Raw genomic sequence first — 16,023 nt, 5'->3', positions numbered from 1 at the left:
TGATGGGTGAGCAATTGGCTGTCAGGCAGGGCTCAAAGGGTTGTGGTAAATGGGGCCACATCAGGCTGGCGGATGGTCACTAGTGGGGTCCCTCAAGGCTCCATTTTAGGGCCAGTCCTCTTCTATGTTTCTATAAACAATTCGGATGTAGGACTAGAAGGCGTTTTGAGCAAATTTGCCGACGACACCAAACTTGGAGGAGTTGTAGACTCGGCTGAGGGTGGAAAGGCCTTGCAGAGAGATCTGGACAGATTGGAGAGTTGGGTGATCACCAACCACATGAAGTTTAACAAAAGCAAGTGCCAGGTCCTGCACCTGGGACGGGACAACCCTGGCTATATGTACAGACTGGGCGATGAGACGCTGGAGAGCAGCCCTGCAGAGAGGGATCTGGGGGTTGTGGTTGACAGCAAGTTGAATATGAGCCAGCAGTGTGCCCTGGCAGCCAGGAGGGCCAACCGTATCCTGGGGTGCATCAAGCACGGCATTGCTAGTCGGTCGAGGGAAGTGATTGTCCCGCTCTACTCTGCGCTGGTGCGGCCTCACCTCGAGTACTGTGTGCAGTTCTGGGCACCACAGTGCAGAAAGGATGTAAAACTGTTGGAGAGTGTCCAGAGGAGGGCAACGAAGATGGTGAAGGGCCTAGAGGGGAAGACATATGAGGAGCGGCTGAGGTCACTTGGCCTGTTCAGCCTGGAGAAGAGGAGGCTGAGGAGAGACCTCATCGCAGTCTACAACTTCCCCTTAAGGGGAGTGGAGAGGCAGGTGCTGACCTATTCTTCGTAATCACCAGTGATAGGACCCACAGGAACGGTGTTAAACTGAGGCAGGGGAAGTTTAAGCTGGACATCAGGAAGAGGGTGGTTGCACACTGGAACAGGCTCCCCAGTGAAGTAGTCACTGCACCAAGCCTGTCTGAATTTAAGAAGTGATTGGACTGTGCATTTAGTCACATGGTCTAAAATTTGGGGCAGACCTGTGCGGTGCCAGGGGTTGGACTTGATGATCCTTATGGGTCCCTTCCAACTCGGGATATTCTATGATTCTATGATTCTACCTCTTCAGTGTGAGTGATCACTATGGGCTGATTTTCTAGTTGAAATATCCCAATGATATTTCATGTTAAAGGTTTTTCTTTAGGTATGTGATAGTTTCCGTATTCTACAGGCAGCACCTTTTAAGAGCTGTGCTTTACCTGTGCTTCTTTCTGCCCAGTTTCTAGAAAGCTTACAGGGTCAAAAGTTACATTGCGGGATTGTCGTGTCAATTAAAAAAACTGACTCCTTAGCCTCTGCCAAGTACTTCCCTCTTACCTGCTAAATACATCAAGCCTTGCTCTGAGTACAGTGATATTACCTGTAGGTCACTATGTAGAGGTTTCAAAATTCAGTATCATTGGTCAACCACTGACCACATAAAAAAGTGACATTTCTGATACTCCTTCTGGCTTTTTGTAAATGCATTTTCAGAGACACTTGATATGCACACTCCAGTCTCAAAGAATAAAAAAATTAGTAATTACAGAGGCTTTGGTGTGATACTGATTTTGAAAGGCAAATCTAAACAAAAGCAAAAGTACAAAGACTGAATAAAATGGTACTTTTTCATAAAATGTGTTTCTGTGTATCTATTTCCTCATCTCCAGCCAGTGAAGAATTTGTTGGCATTCCCAGTCACAAGTAGGTAGTTGGTGTGAGAATATGAAGAGATGCAAGACACGGACTCCTAATGGCTCTTGAACAGGAGACCTTTATTGCCATTTTACACTACTACATATACTTTCCCTGTAGGCCCACGCGCTGTCCACATGCCCGAATCTGTCATACAATTGGTTAGAGACCCTCAGACGCGCCTTGAGCCAGCCAACAATTGGCCACTGCCCAAAGCTCATCTTTAACACTGTAGCCAATTTACTTTATCTCAACCTTGCTCAAGTTTTTGTTTCTACTGCTTGTTTCCTCATTATCTCTAATTCAGGGATGTGTGAAACAGCGCGAAGCTGCCTGCGAATTCCTTTCCCACAAGAATATGTCACATATTTTTGTGTATTTGTAATATGGAAAGAAACTTGCTAGATAAAGCTATGGATCATAGAGTGAGTGAGACCTTACATGATAATGGAAATCTGTAATGCCAAATGATAAAGGCAGGGCCAAAAGTATTTATGAGATGAAGGATGAGAATAGGCTTTCAAGAAAGCATCTAATTCTTTTTTTCTTTTATTTTTTTTTTCCCCTACGATTTCAAACCCCATTTAGATATATCTGATAATCCTCTTAGGCTCACATGTGAATCCTTCATGCACCTAAAAGCTTTGAATATCTGGTCTGAAATTAAAATAGAATTGTTAAAAACACAGAAGTTTGGTAATCTTATTTAGCAGTGACAAAATGTCTATTACAAAGGCAATTTGCTCTGTGAAGATTTTTTAACAGGTCCTTACCTTCCCTTTCTTGCTAATTTTAGCAAGATTGGCTTTAGGAACAAGTGAAGAATGCCCTGGCATGATTTTCCAACCTGACAGGCATGGCAAATTCATGACAGCAAGGGAGAGGAAGAAAAATCCACTGAAAGGTAGCTGTGTATTCTGCCCTCACAGGGCAGAATTCAGTATTCTGCCCCTGGCTCACAGGGCAGCTTGTGTGACAGTATTCTTCTGAAATACCTTAGAGCATGGAGAAAAGTATGCTCCCTGCTAGCCCTGGCCTTGCTATTTGTGTTTTCCATCCTGCTCTTCACCAAGCTCTTGCTGTGCTGTTGAGGAAGATAGCTCTGATATCTGCCCAGTAGATATTGGGCAATCCCAGCAGCTGGATAGGAAGGGCAGAAGGCCATGATGAAAACTGGCTGTGACAACTCATATTGAAGAAGTGACCAAGAAGTACAGGCAAATGCAGGGCGCAGTTAGATACAACAGCAATAACGCTGTGGCTTCCTGTTACTGGAGTGGGATGCTTGCTTAGTCTCAGAACTCAGAACTTAGTCTCAGTGGTACTCAGAACAGAGTACCACTCTGCTGCAAAATTAAATTTGAGGCCTCAAGAATAAAGGGAAATAATTTCTGAAGTACAGCAGCTGTGGATTTTCATGAAGGAGGAGGGGAGTGACTGCAGATTGTGACCTAGGCTTGTGTTGGCTCCTTAAATTATATTTCCTTTTGCAGCTGCTGAAGACAAAAGATATCGGTGCCACATCATCCATTGGTCTGACCTTGTAAGTCATTTGCATGGTCTTATATCGCCCTGTGCATTGCCAGCTAAAGATGGTCAATATTTTCTATGCATTGGGCTTCAGTGAAAAAGAGGAAAGTGAACTACAGGTAATTATTATTTGAAATTTAAACTGGATGGGCTTTATTGATCTAGGTTGAATGTGATGATTCATAACACAATTCACTCTACCTTGTTACAAACTCCCGGTGCAGCTTTAAGCAGCTGAGTTTATTGCTGGTTTCTAAAATGTTAGTAGAGACAGAATAATTGCAAAAAAAAAATGCTTTTCTTGTGTTCTTTCTTAATGAAATACAAATTCTGAAGCTTCAGACTTCTGTATGGCTTCAGGGTTGTAAAGTTATTTGGAAAGCTTTTCTGGAAGTGTATTTATTGAGCATTTTTACTGATGGGTATAGTGTGATGGACAGCAAAGACAAAAGAGGCAGGGATACTGTTGTTTCCAGTTGGTTTTTGAACTTTCAGTGTAGATTATTTTATGTTATTTTATGTTATTTTATTTTATTTTATATTTATTTTATTTTATTTTATTTTTTATTTATTTTATTTTATTTTATTTTATTTTTTGCTTTTTACAAAGCTATTCAATTGTGCAAAAGCCCATGCAAATTTCACAGTCTACATGTATCCAAAATGGACAGAAAGCTTAGTTTGGGGTGTAGAGAGACCTGCCAGTGTAAATCCTGTCTTTTTAGAATTTAAAATAATAATTCCAGATTCACAGGTTAGAAGTGCTTTATTTTCTAAATCCGTTACTTTCATCTGTCATAGAAATCACAAATGGATATTCAGATGAACCACTAAAGAATGAACATTTTCTTTTTTGCCATCTTGTGTTGATATATTGCCTTTGTTGAGATAGCAACCTAATTAATCTTTTTTCCTTGTCTTATCCATACTTCACTTATAAGAAATGGTGGGAGTGAGAGAAGACAGCAAAATGGATTCAGTGAGGAGTCAGAACTGTGGAAGAAGTTACTGGAAAGAAGAGACGGAGAAAGGCAAATAGATGTACTACACACCAATGCAATTTTGAAATGTATTAAATACAGATGCAGCTGTGATGAAAACAAAAGAAAAAGTATTTATCTCACATGGGGTTATCTTAACATTAATTAACTACTTGCTTATTGCCTAATATTTCTGACAGATGGAAAAATGTGCCTGTAGTGCATTTTAATGAAGTAAGCATATGAAAGAAAGCTGCCAAACAGGTGCCATACTGAAAGAACAGAGGCAAGCTGAACTAAATGGGTTAAGGATTCACAATCTACTTCAATTTTCATTGTTTGCACCAGACAGTAACTGAAATTTAGTACATCTGACTATAAGTGGAAAAGGTTAAGGAATGGCCACCACTTCTCTCCATTGGCATTAACACTCAGACTGCCTCAGTAAGCTACAACACAGTTCATTTTTGATCCTACAAATAAAACTTTATCTGCAATTCAGGAATTAGCCAATGTATCTGTGCACTCTTTCCACTAATGTCTTGAGTGACTTTTTGGCTTGAGAGTGTGATGCCACATGCATACACAGTTTGGGTTTGGAAGCCAAATTGCTGTGTTCATACCGTACTGCACAAAAGATGAAAATCAGAAGTGGGGAGCTTGTTTCAGGCATTACCTGAGGTTTTTATGTAAGGGTGGCTGCATCCTACAAGACTGGACTATGTGATTGTACTGCTGGGTCTGAGCTGATGTGTCTGAACTTGCCTGAGCTATCATAGCACTGAGCTCCTGAGGTACCTGAGCTTGTAAATAGCTACATTTACAGTTAGCACTACACCAAATATGACTGTATTTCTTCAAGACCCCAGCCACCTTTTAAAGATAAGTAGTTGAATTAAGAAAAATCTGTTTTAGAATGAGAACAGCTGGACAGTTCCAATGTTCCTGGAGCTTTGTCTGCAAACCAGAGGAGGCTTCCAAGGCCAGTGAATATCTAATTGCATTTTTCAGTAGGCAGGCACAAGAACTCTCCAAAAATTGCCAATAGAGGTTATAAGTTGATGTAATGATCTGTAACGTGTTGATTTGAATTCTGCATTCTCCCATATGCAAATTAAAACATATAGGGATGAATATTGTGCTTACTAAATCACGGTGCATTTAAGTGTACTATTTCTATAATTCCTGCACTTCTGAAACAGAATCTGATATAGCTAGAACATATTGGCTTCTGTGCTGAGCAAGATGTCTATCTGGATGGGGAGATATTGAGGAATTAGATCTGCATGAGGAGTGTTTTGTTGGATTTTGCATTCTGCTGGGTCTCTAAGATGAGCTGCTGTGCAATTTAATTTTTGCTCTGATGACTCATCAGAAACTTAGGTGCAAGTCCCTTTTTACTGTGACATGCTTCCAGATAATAACTGAAGCTTCTCTATCTCTAAAACTGAAGAGAAGAAAAACAATTGATGAAATGGTGATAATGAATGCAACTTATTCCTATTTAACATAAAAAAAAAATTGAAACTCAGAGAAGTAAAATAATTTGTGCTTTCTGTGGGGAACATGAAAGCTTTTACCTAGTGTTTATTTTTATGCTGCCCTGTGTTGAAAGACTGGTCATATCTTAAATCAAGATTTGATTCTTAAATGATGTATGGGAGAGAAACAAGGACTCAACTGAGTATCCTGACATGAATATCCTGACATTAATATCCTGACTGAATCCTGACTGAATATCCTGACCTCTATTTGGATCCGTTTTCATCCTGGAATCTCTCAAATCTCAGCAGGAGATTTTGTTTGCAAAATGTGTGTTTTCACCTTAAGAAATTTTTCTCCGTGTGAATTGTGTTATTGCGTACTGGTTAGGTGAGATCATGAAAGATATGTTGAATTTTTTAAACAAATTAAAGTATACACTTGTATACACATATATTGTTTTAAAGCCATTTTTAAGCCAGTAAAAGTTTATTAAAGTTTTACTTTTAAGAGACATGATCCTTTTATAGCCTTATCAGGTATGAAGTGATTGAAAACCGTGACTGCTTACTCCTGCAGTGCTGTGTTTTCTTTTTGTTGCAGTCTTTCCTCATAAAAGGAGTATATTTCTCAGATCTGTGTATGACTGAGAGAAAATGTTAAGTATGTAAAGAAATGTATGTTGTCCTCATAATGTACATGCATAAAAAACAGGTACTAAGTAAGCAAATTACATTACATCAAACTATATATAAATGGTATTTAAATGAAATGTCACATCACAGCACATCTTGCTGTTATGAGAAAAAGGTTCCTTTGCATTAAATAAAGATTTTCTTTGCCAGTATTTTATTAGGAAATTATCAGGCAAAGTTTCTAAACAGTGTGTGAAATCAATGTCTACCTGTCTGAAGAGGGCAGTGGTGTCTAATGTGACAAAATCTCCTCAGTTTCAACCAAATACCTTTTATTTCTCACTAGATTTCCTTTGACGGATAACCTGAAAGTCTTCTATTACTATTTTAGAAATGCTTTATGCAATTACACTTTAGAAAATGGTACTTCTGTACATTAGCTTGTAGGAAGTATCAGAGTTTGAATCACTGATGCATCAGTGTTCCTCAGATTGACTGCAAAGTCTGCCTCAGGTGAACAGAAATAACTCTCTGAAACCTTGCTGATTTTTTTTTTTTTTGCTTGTTCTATGTCAGTTTTAGACTTGCTTTTATTTCTTTTAACTTTTCTCTGAATTTCAAACTTTTTTTTTTTTTGATTGTTAGTCATTTGGGAGTAAGTCAAATCAATTTAAGAGACTTGAGGCACACTATATGGCAGCTGAAGATTTTGTGCCTTTATATTCTTGGATATCCAAACATAATTGTCTTATCAGATTTGAAAGTCTTGCTCCCTTAATGTCTTTAAACTATACATTTTAAAAATGCAGGCATTCAAAATCATGAGGTAACTCTGTAAATCATAAACAAATATAATAGAATACGGGAGGAAAGTTTTGTTTTGATTTTTTTTTTTCCCCTCCCCTGGAGACTACTTAAAGTAAGCATCTCACCTGGTTGGACTCATGGTTGGACTTTTAATGATCTTGAAGGACTTTCCAACCCATATGATTCTGTGATTCCACCTATTATTAGAAAAAAATAAATAAATCTGTGAGAGCAAACAAAAAAATTGCTCCTAGGATTATTCTCTTGCCAACATTTTGCTATTTAGCACCTTCATGTATCAGACTATTTGCTAGGGATATTCATTACGTTAATTAAAATGATGTTCTTTATTTTTTGTGGAACTTTTCCAATACATTTGCCTCTTTTGACCCAAGTGATGCATTTTAACTCTAGTACTAATGATGTGATGGCATAATATTCTAATTCAGATCGGGAAAGGTTTTTGTCCTGTGAACCAAGTTGGCAAATTGTTTGAAGTTCCGATAATTAAAGCATATATCTTAGCTGAAATTGTGTTTAGCCAGTTGATTATGTTTTCAAACAGCTAGCCAAACTGGCAAAACAAACGTGAAGAGATCAGGCTAAAACTATTGAAGTCTCCACAAAGCATTTCTAATTAGCTGACCTCATAATGAACTGAGGCTGATAAGTATATAGATTTTGACTGAGTTACTGGTCTTTGACTATTAATTTTATCTTGCCTTGTTTTACTTTTTTTCTTGGAGTAAGTGAAATAACCTATCCCTAAGTAATGCATTTAATTTCAGTGTTAGGGGCTGTTCTTCTGATAGCTTTGCCTGAGGATGGCAGGAGAGATCAAACTTAGGTTGTCATTATAGAAGGTGAAAACAGAGATGTTTCCTGTAGCTTGCATATGGTAGTTTTTAATCTGAATCTTTGAAGCATGTGAAACGTAATTTCATGATCTTTTTGCAGTTTTCTTGGGGTTGGAGTGGCTAAATTCCCTGCCCCCATCCTTGGCCTTTTCTTTTTTTTTTTTTTTTTTTTTTTAAATAGGTGTATTTCCATGCAGCAAAAAGAATTGAAAAGGAACTGTTAAAATGCATATATTTTTGGTTTTCTTACGTATAAAATATGAACCCTAAAATATCATTCCAGACCTTTGAAGTCAAATTGTCTAAATACCATGGGGTAATATTCACTATTCCTTTAGAATCATCAATTCAGATGAACGGTTCTGAAACAAGTCAACAAGTCATGATTTGAAAGAATATATATATATTTTTTGATAGCATATTTGTTCACAATAAAAGGAATAATTATTGAAGTGTAGGATCAGCTGGAAAATAATGGATATATGCTTACAAACATCACATTCAGATCACCAGTGATAAGCATTGCTTTGAACTGTTTTCTGTTTATTATGTTTGGCTTTTGAAGAAAAAGTGAAAACAACGAATGACTCAAAAGATAATGCTTAAAGCAAAGAGTGCATAGCACGTAAGTCAATCCTCTGATAAATATACTCATGATTAAACACCATGCCTTTCAAGAAAGTTTCTTTTTAACAGAAAATAGGATTCTTTCTAAGAATTCTAAAATTCTTTCTAACAGAAATAGGATTTCACTTTACTATTTAGTGAGGCAGGCTGCTGTAGTGACAGCAGCTTCATCACAGTGGTGGCAGCTAATAACATGGCATTGAGAAAACGAAAATGTTCACTTTTTTTATTCAAACTAAAAAAGTCGTTTCCTTGAGCAATGGAACACAAAATCTTTAGGGAGGAAAGAAGTAGCTCATCTTAATCACCATCAGAAAAGCTTTCCTTTCAGATGTGTTCATATGTTACTTTTAGCTACCTTCTACTCTTGTTTGCTCTTTCATTCTTGCAACAGGAGAATATTATTTGTATTCTTTCAGAGTCCACCCTGTTCCACTGTGCCTTCTCTGAATGCTGTGAGACTGCCAAATTTTTGCTTAGAGTTTGGCAGCTTCTTTAAGGCTACCTGGGGGCTTAGGGCTTATCTTAGTCCTCTTACTTGCCGGAACCATGTTGGGTCCGTTTCAGCTGTTGTAAGATACTGAAGTCCAAATTTAACCCAGCAATGTTTTATGGATTGGTACACAGGGCCCTTAAAATGCTTGGTGAGTGCTTTGTGATTACACTTGATCCTGAGGAGCTCTGAGCCAAGTACAGAGAAGACATGCAAATGGATTTTGCTTGCCCTGTTTCTGACCTGTTTAGCTGCTTTCTTGACTCTGGCAGGTTCAGATTTCTCCAGGTCTGAAATGGGGCAAGGTAGTTTTCTCAGTTTCTGAAGAAATCATATTGGGAGATCAAATGGTGATAGTGTTCGCCACCTGAGGGTTTCAGTACCAAAGTCCTCAATGGCATTTCTGCAGAGGAATGTATCCAGATTTGTGTATAGGCCATACCAAGTCTAGACAACAAACTGCCCCTCTCCATAAAACCGTGCTTCCCTCTCCTCTCTGATCTCATGCTCCATGGCACATGGATGCTGTTTTTGGCAGGTAGTGGTGTGAATATTTACCCAGGTGTAACTTACTTGATACCACATTGCAATTCTTTCTTCATACCAATACCCAGAAAATGCAATTGCAGCAGCTGGGCTTATACAGTAGCTAATAATATATCCTTGGGCTTAAATTCTAGCACCCTTGTTCTGTCCAAGTTGCCTTGGTCTGCGGGTGTGGGAAAGAGAGGAGATAATCTCTCAGGACTTGTTTGTATTCACTCACATGGTGTGTATGTATACACTGTATACAATGTGATCAGCAAATTTTAGTAGCTATGTAATCCAGTTCTTAATGAATGCCAAATTTTGCTATTGTATATTAAATGCAAATTCCCTATGAGGTTGAGTTCTCTGCAATTATTTCCACATCTGTATTTTATATATAAAATAGAAACAAAATGTATATATATATATATATGCATTTTTTTTTTAGGCTGGACACAAGAACAACTTTGAATACAATTAAAAAAAAAAAAGATATACCCACCACAAACGAATCCATACACGCTTTTAAATTACAAGAAATTTGTAGTGGTACAACTTCTATTTTTAATACATTCAAGCAGTAATATTTTCCTTCACTGAAACACAGACATTATGTATGGTTTTATATATATTTATTATTATAATGTATACGTATATATATATATACACAGTCATATAAATGTAGTACCTTGTTAATATTTGAATAAATTTAACTTAACCTTCCTGGGGATGAGAGGGAGATATTTTTAATTTAGTATGGGCAATTGCCAGAATCTGCCTCATCTAAATTTTTCCTTGAGTGCTTTCTGTCTCTGAATGTGAGTTTTTTTTTTTTGTTTTGTTTTGCTAGTGCCCCATAAATGAATTTGATGTAAAGTAATGTAAAGAAAGGCAACAGTGCTTAGTTCATGATTAGCAATATCAGAATTTACCAAAATTAGGTGTCTGCTTAGATGGGAATTCAGTAGCACTCTATTCATTTTATCTAACTCACCTGTCTGTCATTTGCTGATACTGAACTTTATCTTTCATTTAAAGTCTCTTTGTTTGTTTGTTTTGTTCTGTTCTGTATTTCAGAGGGATATTGCTAAAATATCTTTACTGAATCCTGTTTGAAAATTGTCTTTGGCTTAGATTAGATTCCTGTCATACTAAAGCCAGAAAACTTACAGGAGTGCAGCATCATCTTCTATAATATCTGACCTCTTATGGAGCAAGATCTTACCACTACATAGGGCACTAGAATAAGATACCAAAGAGACAGGCCTTTAATTATTTTTATAATGAATGTTATACTCACTTTTGGCTACTAAGGTTCTTTTTTTTTTTTTTTTAATCCACAGATCTTTAAATCTTCATCTTGTTTAATGCATATTATTTCTGCATTATGAATTCTTAGAAGATTCTCTGTGGGGCTTTGTAACATTCAGCCTAGTGCCTTTTGCAATTTAGAGGATTTATTAAATTATTCCCTAAGAAATGTTCAAGGTCTATCAATGCTGTAACATACTTTCTGCTGGTTTCCCTTGGCACTGGGTTTGAGCTTTTATTTTTGTATTATATTCCCTAGTATTTAGCTATTGAATCTCTAAAATTTATTTATTGTTTTCCTGTTATTTTTACCAGGATCAGTCTAAACATTGATCTTGGTGTTGCACCAAAAGAATCTTGGGCCCGATCAGAAGGAGCATAAATGTAGGCTTTTAAAAATAAGGTTAGAAATAATGAGTATCTTACTGTTCTTTAGCATTATAGAGCTCTTTCCTTTGTAATCATAAATTCACCATCACTTCATTTTGTTTTCCTGGATAATCTGAAGTTCATGCATTTTCTGAGAGGGTGCAGAAAGGATGTGTAAATGTTTTGTAATTTTGTATTTCAGTTACAGTCTTCTTGAAACAGGAGTTAAAAGGAGAGTTTTGAAAGGGGGCTTAAAAAGAAAGATAAATGATGGAAGGTGAGAAATTCAGTGATAGATGAGTGGAGGAGATAGAGGGGAAACTAAGATAAAAATGAGAAATGAGGAAAACTGAAAGGGTAAACTAGAATGAAAGAATGCACGTGTTGTTGAAAGCTTTGCTGTGGTGTCATAACGTATTCATCCACTGGATGTTATCAATAGGTGGCCCCTGCTCAGTTAGAATAACCTATTTTTGAACTGTTGGCAGTGCTGACTAAATCCACAAAGACACCTGGGGTTGGTGTCACACAGCTGCTATGGCAGAATTCATAGTTAGATTTAATTGATTGATCTGTCTATTAAATGCATATCAACCCTTGATACATAAGCAGCAGATTCCTCAGCAGCTGGGGATGATGAAGCAGCTGCCCAAACCACCCACTAGAGAAGTGCATCCCTGGACCACACTCCGAAGCAGTCCTGCTCTCACCTAAGCATCTCAGGGCTAGAACATGCCATAGGCTGGTGGCTGGGGCTACTAGAAGGTGGGAATATGCAGTCTCTGCTTCTCCTGTAAGTGACTAGGGTATTAAATTAAAATTAAATTGAACTTGAATTGAATTACTATTAAATTGAAAGGGAAAATAGGATAGAATAGTTCAGCTGGAAGAAACCTTTAAAGGAACTTCAAGCTGGACCTTCTAGCCCAACTGCCTGCCCACTTCACGGCTGACCAGAAGTTAAAGCACGGTACTGAGGGCATTGTCCAAATGCCTCCTGGACACCAACAGGCTCGGGGCACCCAGCACCTCGCTAGGAAGCCTGTTGCGGTGTCTGGCCACCCTCAGGGTAAAGAAATGCTTCCCGATACCCAGCTGGGCCCTCCCCGGGCACAGCTCTGTGCCGTTCCCTTGTGCCCTGCCAGCAGCTCCCAGGGAGCAGGGGCCGGCACCTGCCTCTGCGCTTCCCTCCTCAGGGAGCTGCCGGGAGCAGTGAGGCCGCCTCTGGGCCTCCTCTTCTCCAGGCTGGGCAGCCCCAGTGTCCTCAGCCTCTCCTCACAGCACGGCCGTCAGGCCCTTGGGCCGGGCTTGCTGCCCTCCTCTGGGTGCTTCCAGGGGCCTTAACACCCGTTGTAGGTTGGGGAGCCCACAGCTGCACACAGTACACCAGGTGAAAATATCTCCTTTTGCTTTTGTGTGCACCATTAAGTGTTAACTGACTGGAACCTTCAGATGATGTTTGTGGATGAAGACAGACTTGGGCATCTTTGAGAGTCGCTAGGATGACTAGGATTGTTGAGATGCATAGTGCTTAAGGTGCAGAGTTTATAAACATGATCAGAAGCAGAACTTTAAACTTGCTTGGGAATTGTGTTTGTAAAATGTGGACACTTTCAGATGATTCCAGAGAGGTGATGTACAGGCAAATGTTTTCAAAGGTGGCATTATGAGACTGAGGTGCCAGCATCAGGAATTTAGTGTGACTTAGTCAATAAATGTAGTAGTGGTCTGAGCTTTACACCCAGCATTGTCCCTGAATTTCTCTTAATGGATCCTAGGATATGCATCAAGAGGCATGATTTCTTCAATTACAAAAACCTTTTCAAAATGCATGTTAATCACTTTTAATGTTTGTAACACAGAAGCTCCCATAAGCATTCATTAAGACTCTCTTACCAGTGCTATCTGTTGAGCAGGTACACTATAAAAGATAACTCATATAACTTCTTATCTATTTTCAGCATTTTAGTTATCTAAAAGCTTATTCAAAGCAATTTTTTTCAGATAGAGTTGTGAGTCTGAAGATGCTTCTACTGTTAGTATGCTGATAATCATACTGTGGAGATGTGCAGTTTGTCTTAACTTGCTGGTTATACATTAGTGGATGGGGAGGCTAAATGGAAATAATACTTTGACAGTATAGAAGGCTATGTCCTTTTTTTTTTTTCCTTTTTAATGTAATTAGATTTTTTTTCCATCTTTAACAACCACAGGCCCAAGCTGTAACTCTCCTATATACCCTTACTAACTGCTGAAAAAATAATCAATACATTGTAGAGACATTAATAAGTTTCTTAAATGAAATAGCTACCAGTTTTGATAGATTTATTTTACTCTGTTTCTGTTGTATTGAAAAAAAAAAAAAAAACAAAAACATTTTAAGTAATGCAAAGTCACTATTCATAGTAACAATTTTTGAAGAGAGAGAAGAGTTACAGTTCTGAAGCTAGATTTTCAGAAAATGCTGAGCAATCACAATATGGAGGAAGGCTTTTAAAAAGGCTTACCTCATCAGAGACATCTAGCAGTTGAAACAACCAGAATGTAGTCTAAATTCTGATGCATTTTCCATAAATCCTAGTGTAAGTAAGTTAAACTGTATAAATATGAAAAGCAAGAATATACCTGTTTATGGCAAAACTTTCTAAGTGTTTCAAAACTGTCTTTCCTGTTATGGATAGTGGTTTTTTGTTTGTTTTTTCTTTGTACAAAAATAAAACACTTTTTTTTTTTTTAATAGACAGGAAGTGAATTTATGTGTGTGTGAATGCATTGTAAACAATCACCACAGTAATGGTGAGTATTGTAGTAAATCTGGCACAGAGCCCTTAACTGTAGTATAGGGAATTAGTAAGTATAACTAATATCTAACAAGAGACTTAGATGATTAAGTATGAGAGACTTCAGAAACAAACAATAATTTTTCTTATGAAAATTGTTGGATTCTTTTAATGGGTTTGGGTCAACAACTAGATATGGCACCTGAGTATTTGCAAGATAGTTGGGAACTCGCTCTTGTGCTCAGGTTGCCGCAGCTTAACAAGCTGTAAATGTTAACCATGCCATGGGACCCATATCTGCACCTATCTTTGGCCCACCATGAACAGAAAGGCAAAGAAATTTCCCCTGTCTGTCTTCTGATGAAAGCTTGGCTGAATTGCCGTTTATTTCTCATGTGCTCAGACTGAACACGAGTAGTTACCAGCTTAGCTAACACCCAATGGCTTGTTGAGCTGTTGTATCTTCACCCAGGACTGAAGCCCAAGTAGGAAGGTGTGGCTGTGTGTTGATATCTGATTTTTGCTGGGCCTCTGTGACTGACTGCTGCAAAATAATTTCTTCCTCTTGGACTCAGTTTAGGAATATTTTGTAAGAAAATAATGGGGGTTTGTGGCACAACGCATTAGGAGTAGAGAACTAAAGATAAGCCTTCACTGTAAGTTATGAAAAATCTTACCAAGAGGCTTTACTGGAAATTTGGCATTTTTTTGCAGCATAGAAGTGTCAATTAGACAGGATGACCTTGTCATTCATAAGAATATTTGTTATTAATTAATTAATGTATTTATTTATTTCGTAGGACAGAAATCCAGTACAGCATAGTCCAAAAACCATAGATCAGTCCAAAGGTTTAACATGAATATTCTTACACAAGGACATGATCACGTATTTCATTTCAGTACCTTTCAGGGCATTTACTAACATATGATGCTTTGTATATAATGCATACATAAAAGAAAGAGACTTGTGAGCTTTAGATTTATTCCTAAAAACAGATTTGTTCTGCAATATGTTCTTTAACCAAGCACTATGTGACTTCTGCATGTGCTAGTGCATGATGAAGAGACTAAGAATGTAAAATCTGAATAAAGACTGTTCCTTCCCTCAGTTGTTTCTCAGGTTTACTGTGAAACTGAACAGGAAAACAGCTCCTGAACTTTTTCTGCTCTTTAATATGTTTTATAGACCTTGTCACAGCTCTGGTGTGATGAATGGTGTAATACATTGTGATGCTATTCCCCAAAATATTAGTTAAACTGTTGAGTATCTAACATTTTGCAGTGACTGTAATGAAAATAAGGAAGGAAAGAAAAATAAACATAAATTGGCACGAATGTCTTCCATGTAATTCTCTCTAGCTAAAATTTATGTAGTTGAACTATGCATGGATCACAAAGTTTAGGTAGGCATTAGCAAATCTAGGAAGAGAAAGTTTGCAGCTCTTCAAAGCAGCAGTTTTAGTTTGGACTGTTAGTAACACTGATCCAAGTGATGTCTGGATACATGCTTGTACACATTCCTCTTTACTCACCTGACAAAAAACAATTGGAAATCAACACTTGCTTGTTTTGCTTTCTGTATGGGGAGAGGATGGGAAGTGGGCACAAAAAAGTCTTTGTCAGTAAAAAGGTTGTAAATAAAGCACTGCGTGAATGCCTATAGATATACGCGTATGTGCGTGTATAATGTACACATGTACTGTACACATGTATGTACGTATGTACATGTATGTACATGCAGTAACCTATTTCTCCTATTACGCCATGTCTGTTTCTGTTATTTGAGTGCACCATAACACAAGCCCTTTTGGGCTCCTCTTTATCAATTTCTATTTCTCAGACAAATTCTGGAGGATTGATTGAGAGACTTGAGAATCAGTCTTGATTCCTAAACTTGCTGTCTGAAGTACTCCTAAACTAAAGTCTGTTTTTATGTTGATTGTAAGTACTGCAG

The 16,023-nt window shown here is 37.9% G+C and overlaps 1 pseudogene; it reads left to right on the top strand.

The window, feature by feature from the left end:
* Positions 1 to 6,791, top strand: part of LOC118256342 (phosphatidylserine decarboxylase proenzyme, mitochondrial-like) — a 49,208-nt pseudogene extending 42,417 nt beyond the window's left edge.
* Positions 6,792 to 16,023: the final 9,232 nt, after the last annotated feature.

Source organism: Cygnus atratus, chromosome Z, assembly GCF_013377495.2.
Source record: "Cygnus atratus isolate AKBS03 ecotype Queensland, Australia chromosome Z, CAtr_DNAZoo_HiC_assembly, whole genome shotgun sequence".
NCBI classification, from domain to species: domain Eukaryota; kingdom Metazoa; phylum Chordata; class Aves; order Anseriformes; family Anatidae; genus Cygnus; species Cygnus atratus.
Note: the sequence above shows the minus strand (reverse complement) of the source record. Positions and strands in the feature narration are given on the sequence as shown.